General features: G+C 41.4%; 1 pseudogene; it reads left to right on the forward strand.

The window, feature by feature from the left end:
* Window positions 1-2559: 2559 nt before the first annotated feature.
* Window positions 2560-3791, forward strand: LOC101271104 (cathepsin Z-like; annotated as a pseudogene).
* Window positions 3792-9945: the final 6154 nt, after the last annotated feature.

A 9945-nucleotide genomic window follows, 5' to 3' on the forward strand; every position in this document is an offset into this window, starting at 1 on the left:
CTTCCCTGGTGGCACAGTTGTTGAGAGTCCGCCTGCCAATGCAGGGGACACGGGTTCATGCCCTGGTCCGGGAGGATCCCACGTGCCGTGGAGTGGCTGGACCCGTGAGCCATGGCCGCTGGGCCTGCGCTTTCGCAGCCTGTGCTCCGCAATGGGAGAGGCCACAGCAGTGAGAGGCCCGCGTACCGCAAAAAAAAAAAAAAAAAAAAAAAAAAATACAATCAAACATCTATGTAGGGACACACATTTTTTTCTTTTGCTTTGGGCTCCACTATGACTTGACACAGGACTGTTGGAGCCTGTCTGTATTTAAACTTTTGCTATTTTGTGCATCATGAGTTTTTTGTATTAATTTTGATTTTTAAAAATATTGCATTAAAATATTATTTATCTTGATCACCAAGTTTTTGGCACCCTTGTAAATTTTGTGCCCAAGGTGAGTGTCTCACTCTAATCCTGGCCTTGATTGGTAGAGCTGGGATTCAAACTGAGGCGACCTGGTTCCAGGTCTGTACTTTTAACCACTGCACAGCTCATGTCCTAGAATTGTTGATTTTTGTATCTATATCTGCATACCACTGTTCATTCCAATTAAACTAAAAATGCCTTGAGGGCATAGACCATTTGTCATACTGCCTTCCTGTACTCCTAAAGCATCTGGCGTGGTGTTTGTTTGGCACATAGGGTGCCTGATAAAGGTTGGCTGAAAGGGGGTCAAAAGACCCCCCTTTCTAGTGGGTTAAAATTTACCATCACCACCAGCTACTTTTACCACAATTTGCAGTTTTGCTTTCTTTACTGCACTTTCCCTCTTACATATGGTATTTTAATTTTATAAAAATAATTAACTGAATAACCCATTTCATATAAAGATAATGAACACATGTTAACAAAAACATTATGAAAATAAAATGCTTTCTTCAAACTAGTGTTCTCTTTTTAGTGAAACTTTCTGCATTTTTCAGAAATATATGGCCTTTGGGAAGAACATCTATAGGTTTTAGTTTTGTAAGCAAACAGATGAGTATAGTAAAGAGAAGGCAGAATGTTCATTGACATAATTATCAGCTCTTTGGTTACAATGTAGCAGTTTCTGAAGTACAACGGTTCTGTGATTTATGCTTCCCTACAAACTAGAGCTCTGCTCATTACCTCTTACACCCGGCTGGGGATCCGCTTCACCTGTGGGTGTACCCTTCTCAGTGTAGTAATACCCTTCTCAGTGTAGTAATGACACGCCTGAGTGGTTATATTTTCTCCAGCACTACTTCTGGGAATGACAGGAAGAGATGAGTATTTTCTCTCCTGCCACTGAACTTAGAAGTGTGGCTTTTTTTTTTTTGGAAGAGGGAATCAATAATGAACGCAGCGATTTCTTCATTATATAAAAGCCGTTGACTTGTTTTTCTGTACTTTAACATCCTCTGAGCAGGTTTGAGCAGCTTTTGAATTTTATCTTTGCGTATTCTATAGTCACCAAAATTCTATAGTATACTATACTAAGGTGTAGTCTATTCTATACTTTACTATAGTAAATATAGAATTCTATACTTTCTAGTTTATTTATTGATTTTACAAAAGAGCCTTTCCAGAGCAGAGCCAGGCAAATTGTCACTTGCTTGACACTTGGGAGTCATACGGATGCTCCCTTATGCTCTGGGGTTCTGCAGGGAATATAATAGTGTACTCAGGCTAACTTGGAAATCATACTGTTATACGATGCAGTATGAAACACTGTGTAATTACCAAAATTCTGCAGCTATTAATATTTGCCTAATTTTATGAGGAAACAAGGTGTGAGGAGAACTGGATAGAATTGTGAGTTTGTGCTAAAGGCAGTTTTACTGAATGTCATCCTCCCCATTAGATCTGTGCCCTGAAAACCTTGCTCTATCTTTGGTGCAGACACAACCTCATGCATTTTAGGGGAAGAAGACATGCTCCTGGAGAGCATATTATTTTCTCGGCATAGCCTTTAGCTACTCCAGGGGCACATCTGTGTTCATCACTTAGACCAGCGTAGACTGTTAACGGATGGCAGCAAACTTAAAGCTTAACCAAGACTCAAGTCCATTGTAACTTCTATTTTAATAACCTGAGCAGAGAAAACAGTTTAGTAGGTCATCTGAGTGAAACTGGCGAGAGACAGTTTCCAAATACATGAAGGAGAGTAGCAAGAAGAGTTGGTACAAAATGAGAAAAACAGTTACAAAGGGTGGTGGGGCCCAGTGCCTAAGTCCTGGTGTGGATGTTACCTCTCTGAGTTCTCAGGAAAGGCAGGAACCTTTTGAAAATAAGGCAGCCAGAACTCTATCTGAGGTAAGCCAAGCTTAGACCAGGCACAGCAGAAGTCGACGAGCATCCTTTCTACTCCTGCCTCGAGGCTGGTTCCATGTACCACGGCAGGGCGCTTGAAATTTAGATACATGAGGGTTTAGAGTTCACTTCTAGTCTTAGATTTAGATGTCAAATGTCTAAGAAAGTAACAAATGGGGAGCTCTGGAAGGATATGATTCAAGAAACAAGAACTGGGGGTCCGATCGCACCGGCGCGGGGTCCATGGCGTCGTTCAGGCCGCCGCCGCTGCTCTGCCTGCTCTTGCTGCTGGTGGAGCGGCGCAGGCCGGCTTCCACTTCCGCCCGGGCTGTCAGCCCCCGCGCGGGAAACAGCTCACCCAGTTGGGGCGCAAGACATACCCCCGGCCTCGTGAGTACCTGTCCCCATCGGATCTGCCCAAGAGCTGGGACTGGCGCAACGCGGATGGGGTCAACTACGCCAAGGTCACCAGGAGCCAGCACATCCCCCAGGACGGCGGCACCAGCGCCACGGCCGACTGGAGCCCCAACAGGCGCAAGGGGGCGTGGTCTTCAGTGCAGCACGTCATCGACGGCGGCAACGCCGGCTCCTGGGAGGCGGGCGACCGCCTGCAGGGGTGGGAGCACGCCCGCCCGCGCCGCATCCCCGACGAGACCCGCAACAACGACCAGGCCAAGGACCAAGAGTGTGACAAGTTTAACCAGTGCGGAACCTGCACCGAATTCAAAGAGCGCCGTGTCATCCAGAACTACACCCTTTGGAAAGTTGGCGACTATGGCTTGGTCTCCAGGAGGGAAAAGGTGATGGTGAAAATCTACACAAACGGTCCCATCAGAGGCGGTACGATGGCAACAGAAAAGAGGTCTAACTACACTGGAGGCATCTATGCTGAATACCATGACAAGGCCTACATAAACCACATCGTTTCCGTGGCCGGGTGGGGCGTCAGCGATGGGATGGAGTACTGACTTGTCCGGAATTCATGGGGCGAGCAAGGCTGGATGAGGATAGTGACCAGCACCTACAAAGATGGGAAGGGTGGGCTTCCCTGGTGGCGGAGTGGTTGAGAGTCCGCCTGCCGATGCAGGGGACGCGGGTTCGTGCCCCGGTCCGGGAAGATCCCACATGCCGCGGAGCGGCTGGGCCCGTGAGCCATGGCCGCTGGGCCTGCGCGTCCGGAGCCTGTGCTCCGCAACGGGAGAGGCCAAAAGATGGGAAGGGTGCCGATTACAACCTTGCTATTGAGGAGAACTGCACATTTGGGAACCCCACCGTTTAAGGCAGACGTCTCCAACGACCAGTTCTTAAAGAAATGATCTCATGAGCCGTAACCAGAGAGGATCCCATCATCATGGGCACTGGGTTGGTACTGCCATGGTTCGAGAGAACTGGGGGTTGATGTTCAAGTATCTGACGCCTGGTAACGGCACTGAGCACGGAGGAGAGACACCCGTCAAAACGCCTCATGGGCTGAAAGAGTGATCCCAGGGGAGAGTCTGAGGGGGGCGACTTAGCACCTGCACAGGACTGCTTCCTGTCATGATGATGGCAGCGAACCATCTACCTGGAGAAGAGTGATCACCAGACAGTGAATGATGTGACCTGTGTTTTCTTCAATAGATGATTTGGCAGCTATGGTTTGTGATGTATTTAAGAGGTAAAAACAGTTCAGACTTATCACCAGTTCCTTTGTCACCTTGAAATCAATGGTGGGGTAGTGGGGGGAGATGGCAATTTCAAGATGCCAAGGGATGAATAAAATACACACTTCAAGAAGGAAAGGAAGGAAGGAAGGAAGGAACAGGGAGGGAGGAGGGGAAGGAGACGGAGAGAGAGGGAGGAAAGAAGGAAGGAAGGGAGGAAGGAAAGAAGCTAAGGAAAGAAAAGAAAAAGAAAAAAAAAAAAAAAGAAACAGGAACTGAGAGCCCATCATGGGGCAAGGTGTTGGCCCCAGGACTGGAGACATGGGCTTGATTAGACACAATGCTGCCCACATGGAGCTGTGGTCTGTCCAGGATTATGTGTCTTACATTCCAGCCCACTGTAGGTTTCCAAGATTGGATGGGGTTGGATAAAGCACAAGTACACTTTCAGAACCACGTGCTAATATGTGTGGAAATAATAACTAGAAAAGTCTGCAGTGATAGGACTCTGTTTTCTTCCCCTACTTTAGTGGTATTGCCCACACTTCAAATAACCTTTGTATTACGCATCTTCCGTGCCGTGTTTCTTCAATACCTGCCTTGATTTCTCTCCTGCTAAGCTCTGCTCTACCACACACTTTTGCCTCCCTAGAGAGCTAATTATAAGCCTGTATTTTAGTGTCTACTTACAAGGAAAGCTTGTGTCAAAAGCAGCACATATCTATATAGAAATTGCAAAGAGTGTAAGTCCAGAACAGTGATGAAGCAATGCCCATGGATATGTTCACCAAGTAATGATTCAGGGAAGTTGAAACTGGTCTGGTCAGGATAGTGCTGGCAACTGGATGCCTAATAAGTGTTTATTGACAATAATCATCATGATAATGATAAAGTGACCTGGTGTAAGTTTATTTGGGACGTTTTCTACCAATAATAAGGGGGCAGAGGAACTTCTATGCTCATCAAGATCAGAGCTTAGAAAAAAAAAAAAAGATCAGAGCTTAGGCTACTTCAGCCTTGTGGGTAAGTTTACACCTTTGCAGGCCCATCAGGTTTTTCACTAGTCCTTCCATCTTGAGAAATAATGCTTCTGATGTAATAGTAGCTTAGAATATTTGAGCATTAGGTCTTAAGTGACTTTTAATCACAGGCTTTCTTGCTAACGTTACAATCTCTTTTAGGCCTTTGGTCTCCTGAGCCAGTTCTGCATAGCTGGGGTGCTATTATCACTTTCTCTTCTCTATTTCAAGGGTATAAGGTGTAAGGGGGAAAAAAAGTAGAAGTAGGAATAGTTTAAGTGTGCATTTACATCTTGGATTTTGAAGAGGAAACTCAGATCTTCCAAACTGTCTTTTATCGTCTATTCAAGGTCTAGAGCACTATAGAAGTTCCCCTCCCCTTAAAACAAAACAAAAACTTTTTTCAGAGCTTCCATGCACTTTTGTATTTATAGATGGAAATATCTGTGAGATTACACATTTTCAAGCCTTACTGCAGATCCCTAGTTCTAGTGGGATTATATAAAACCTGGTATTGTTGAAAACCCTCCTTCTGTCTTCCATTCTTGAAGCAGGATTGAACATTTTATCAAATTGACAACAAGGGAGTGTTTTACCTGCTTGACTTAGTCTTACTATTTTATTTCAGTGCAGTGTGTCTACACCCTGCTGGGTGTGGAGGCCATGACTCACCTGGAGAGAGGATGTTGTTCACTGGGGGCATCCAGGGTGTTGCAGGATGACTGAGGCACTTCTCATTTGGACTTGGTGCCATTTTGTTCCTTCCCTTGTTCTCGCTTGGATATTTACTTGGCTACTTGCTGCCAAGGAGAACCAGTCCGTTGAGTATTCAAATATTAACTCCTCTTTCTACACAAGTGGCCAAGCAAGATTTTACTGGAAATGTAGCCTGGTGCCTGAGGAAAGATGGGGTGGGGAGAAGAGAGATTGAGGTTAAAAGGCAAAGGGACCTGCAGAAAATAGCTTTTCTGTCTGATTACAAGTTTTATGACACTTTTCCATTGTCCATAATCTTTGTGCACAAGCTTAAGAAAACATTTAGTGAGAATAACGTCACGTTAATCAATTTGTACCAAGAAGCTTCCTCTTCCTGCTGCAGCACCATCCGCTTGGCCCATTAGAGCTCAGAGAAGGACCTGACCCCTGGCAGTCTGACTCCTGTGAGTCACATTTTGTACATAACACCTCCTCCCTTCACCACCTCTCAGACTAAGCAGGTGCCCAGAGGTCTAGTGGTTACAGGCCAGGTAAAGCTGTGGGGAGAAGCTATCTGGATGGAAACAGCTGCACTCAGGTGAAGGGTGGAAGCTGTACACCAGGCACCCGGTTCCTCCTGAGGTTGTCAATACTCTCCTTGTTCTCAGAGGCTCACTCACCCCTGTATCCTTCTCTTTCCCTCCTGTGGGCACTTCCGGAGCTGGGTAGCTTGAGTACAACTCTTACCCAAAGCTTTTCCTCTCTTTAAAAAAATATGTGACTAATTTATCAAGAGTTATATCCAAGAGTGTTCAAATTGGGTATTTGGGGTAGTTAGTCCCAAACCCAACTGTATATCAGAAACATGGGAGCAGGGAAGAGGGAGAAGTTGGTTTAGAAATAAAAATTTCAAAACAACAAAGTCCTACTGTATAGCACACGGAACTATATTCAATGTCCTGTGATAAACCATAATGGAAAAGAATATGAAAAAGAATGTATATGTGTATAACTGAATCACTTTTCTGTACAGCAGAAATTAACACAACATTGTAAATCAACTATACTTCAACAAAATAAATTTTTAAAAAAAGAAACACACATTCCAGGACTAGATAGCTTTATTGGAGAATTCTACCAAAAATTTAAAGAAGCATTAATATTACTCTTTCTCAAAATCTGCCCAAAAATTGAACAGAAGGGAACACTTCTTAACTCATTCTATGAGGCCAGCATTACCCTGATACCAAAGCCAGTAAAAGACACAACAAGGAAAGAAAACTATAGACCAGGACCCATTAAGAATATAGATTAAAAAAAAAATACTAGCAAATCAAATTCAGTGACATATTAAAAGGATTATATACCATGACCAAATAGAATTTATTCATGGAATGCAAGGATAGTTCAGCATTTAAAAATCAATCACTATAAGAACAAACGTATAGACACCAAGAGGGGAAGTGGCCGGTTGGCAGGGGTGGGGGGGTTGATGGTGGTGGGATGAACTGGGAGATTGGGATTGACATATATACACTAATATGTATAAAACATAACTAATAAGAACCTGCTGTATAAAAAATAAATAAATTTCAAAAATTCAAAATAAATAATTAATTTTAAAAAATCAATCACTATAATATACCACATTAATACAATAAAGAAAAAACCCCACAGAATCATTTCAATTGATGCAGAAAACCATTTGACAAATTCAACACTCAATGACAAAACTAGAAACAGAAGGAAACTTCCTCAACTTATAAAGTCCATATATGAAAAATCCTCAGCTAATATCCTACTCAATGGTGAAAGACTGAGAGGTTTTCACTTAAGATTAGGAAAAAAAGAAGGGTGTCTGCTTCCTTCAACATAATATTGGAAGTTCTAGCCAGAGAAATTGGGCAATAGGAAAAAAGGCATCCAAATTGGAAAGAAAAGAGTAAAATTATCTCTGTTCACAGACAACAGAATCTTTTATGTAAAAAATCCTAAGGATTACACACACACACACACACACACACACACACACACACACACACACAACAGTTAGAGTTAATTTTAAAAATGTAGCAGTTGCAGGATACAAAATAACACACAAAAAATCAGTTACATTTCTATACACTAGCAATGAAAAATCTGAAATGGATATTAAAAAAATCATTCCATTTATCAGGGTGTCAAAAACAATATAGTATTCAGGAATAAATTTTTAATCAAGGAGGCTAAATACTTGAACATTGAAAATTACAAATCATTGCTGAAAGAAATTAAAGAACACTTAAATAAATGGAAAGACATCCTGAGTTCATGTACTGGAAGACTTCATATTGTTAAAAGGAAAATATTGCCCAAATTGCTCTACACATTCAATGCAATCTCTTTCAAAATCCCAACAGCAGTTTTTTTTTCAGAATAGAAAAATCTATTTTAAAATTCATATGGAATCTCAAAGGACCTGGAATAGTCAAAACAACGTTTCAAAAGAACAGAGTTGGAGATCTCACACTTTCTGATTTCAAAACTTACTACAAAGCTACAATAATCAAAGCAGTGTGGTACTGGCATAAGGGTGGACATATAGACCAGTGGGATAGAATAGAGATCCTAGAAACAAAACCTTGTATATGTGATCAAATGATCTTTGACAAGGGTGCCAAGACCATGTGATAGGGAAAGGACAATCTTTTCAACAAATGGTATGGGGAAAACTAGATATCCACATGCAAAAGAAAGAAATTGGACACTTTCCTTATACTATATACAAAAATCTGTTTTGTTTAGGAACAAAGACCTAAACTTAAGAGCTAAACTATAAAACTCTTAGAAGAAAATACAGGAGAAAATTTTCATTACATTGGACTTGGTTATGATTTCTTGGACATGACACCAAAAGCACAGGCAAGAAAAGAAAAAATAGACAGACTAGACTTCAACAAAATTTAAAACTTTATTGCATCGAAGGACACTCTTAAGAGAGTAAAAGGACAACCCACAGCATGGGAAAAATATTGGCAAGCCTGATAAGGAGTTAATATTCAGAGTATATTAAAAACTCCTATAACTCAACAGCAAAAAATCAAAACAAAACCTAATTTTAAAACGGGCGCATTAAATGATGTATTTTAAAAAATAAAAAATAAAAAAATAAAATGGGCAAAGGACTTGAACAGACATTTCTCCAAAGAAGATATACATATGGCCAATAAGCACATGAAAAGATGCATGAAGATAGTTAGTCGTGAGGAAAATGCAAATCAAAACCACAAAGAGATATCACTCCACACCCCTTAGGATGGCTATTACCCAAAACAAAACAAAATAAAACACAACAAAAAACAAACAAAAACTCAAAATGAAAAAACAAACAAAATAACAAGTGTTGACATAATTGTAGAGAAATTGGAACTCTCGTGCATAGCTGATGGGAATGTAAAAAGGTGCACTGTTGTGGAAACCAGTTTAATGGTTCTTCAAAAAGTTACACAGCATTACATGTGACCCGGCAATTCCACTCCTTGGTATATACCCAAAATAACTGAAAGCAAGCACTGAACCAGAAACTTGTATACCATTCACAGTAGCTGAAAAATAGAAACAACCCAACTGTTTTACCAAGAGATGAATGGATAAAGAAAATGTGCTTTATACATACAATGGATATTGTTTAGCCATAAAGAGGAATGAAATTCTAATACATGTTATAACGTAAATGAATCTTGAAAATATTATGCTAAGTAAAATAACAAAATGACAAATATCATATGATTCAATTTGTATGTGGTACCTGGAAAGTAGAATAGAGATTACCAGGAGCTGGGCGGGGCAGGGGGAGGGAGAAATGGAGAGTTATTTTTAAACCCTTGCAGAGTTCCTGTTTGCGATGATTAAAATGTTTCAGAATGGATAGTAGTGATGATGGCACAATGCTGTGAGTGTATTCGTGCCACTAACTTGTACACATAAAAGTGGTTTAAGTGGTAAATTTTATATTATGAATATTTTATCATAGTTAAAAAAAAAACCTTTTTTAAAAACAATACACATACCAGGGCCCCATTCTTGAAGAACTGAGAGGCTGATGTGGTAAATATGGGGTGGGAACCTGGAGTCTGTATTTTCTTTGAAATGCCTTCTTGTCTTTCTCAGGCATAGACAGGTTTGGGAATTTAGGATTTACTCTCTGTCAACTCTTTCCAAGGGGACTGATGCCATTCTGTGAGGAAATGCTCACCAGTCTATGAGGAATACGTGTTTTTCATGGATCTAAG

The sequence above is a fragment of the Orcinus orca genome, chromosome 2 (genome assembly GCF_937001465.1).
Source record: "Orcinus orca chromosome 2, mOrcOrc1.1, whole genome shotgun sequence".
In the NCBI taxonomy this organism is placed as follows: Eukaryota; Metazoa; Chordata; class Mammalia; order Artiodactyla; family Delphinidae; genus Orcinus; species Orcinus orca.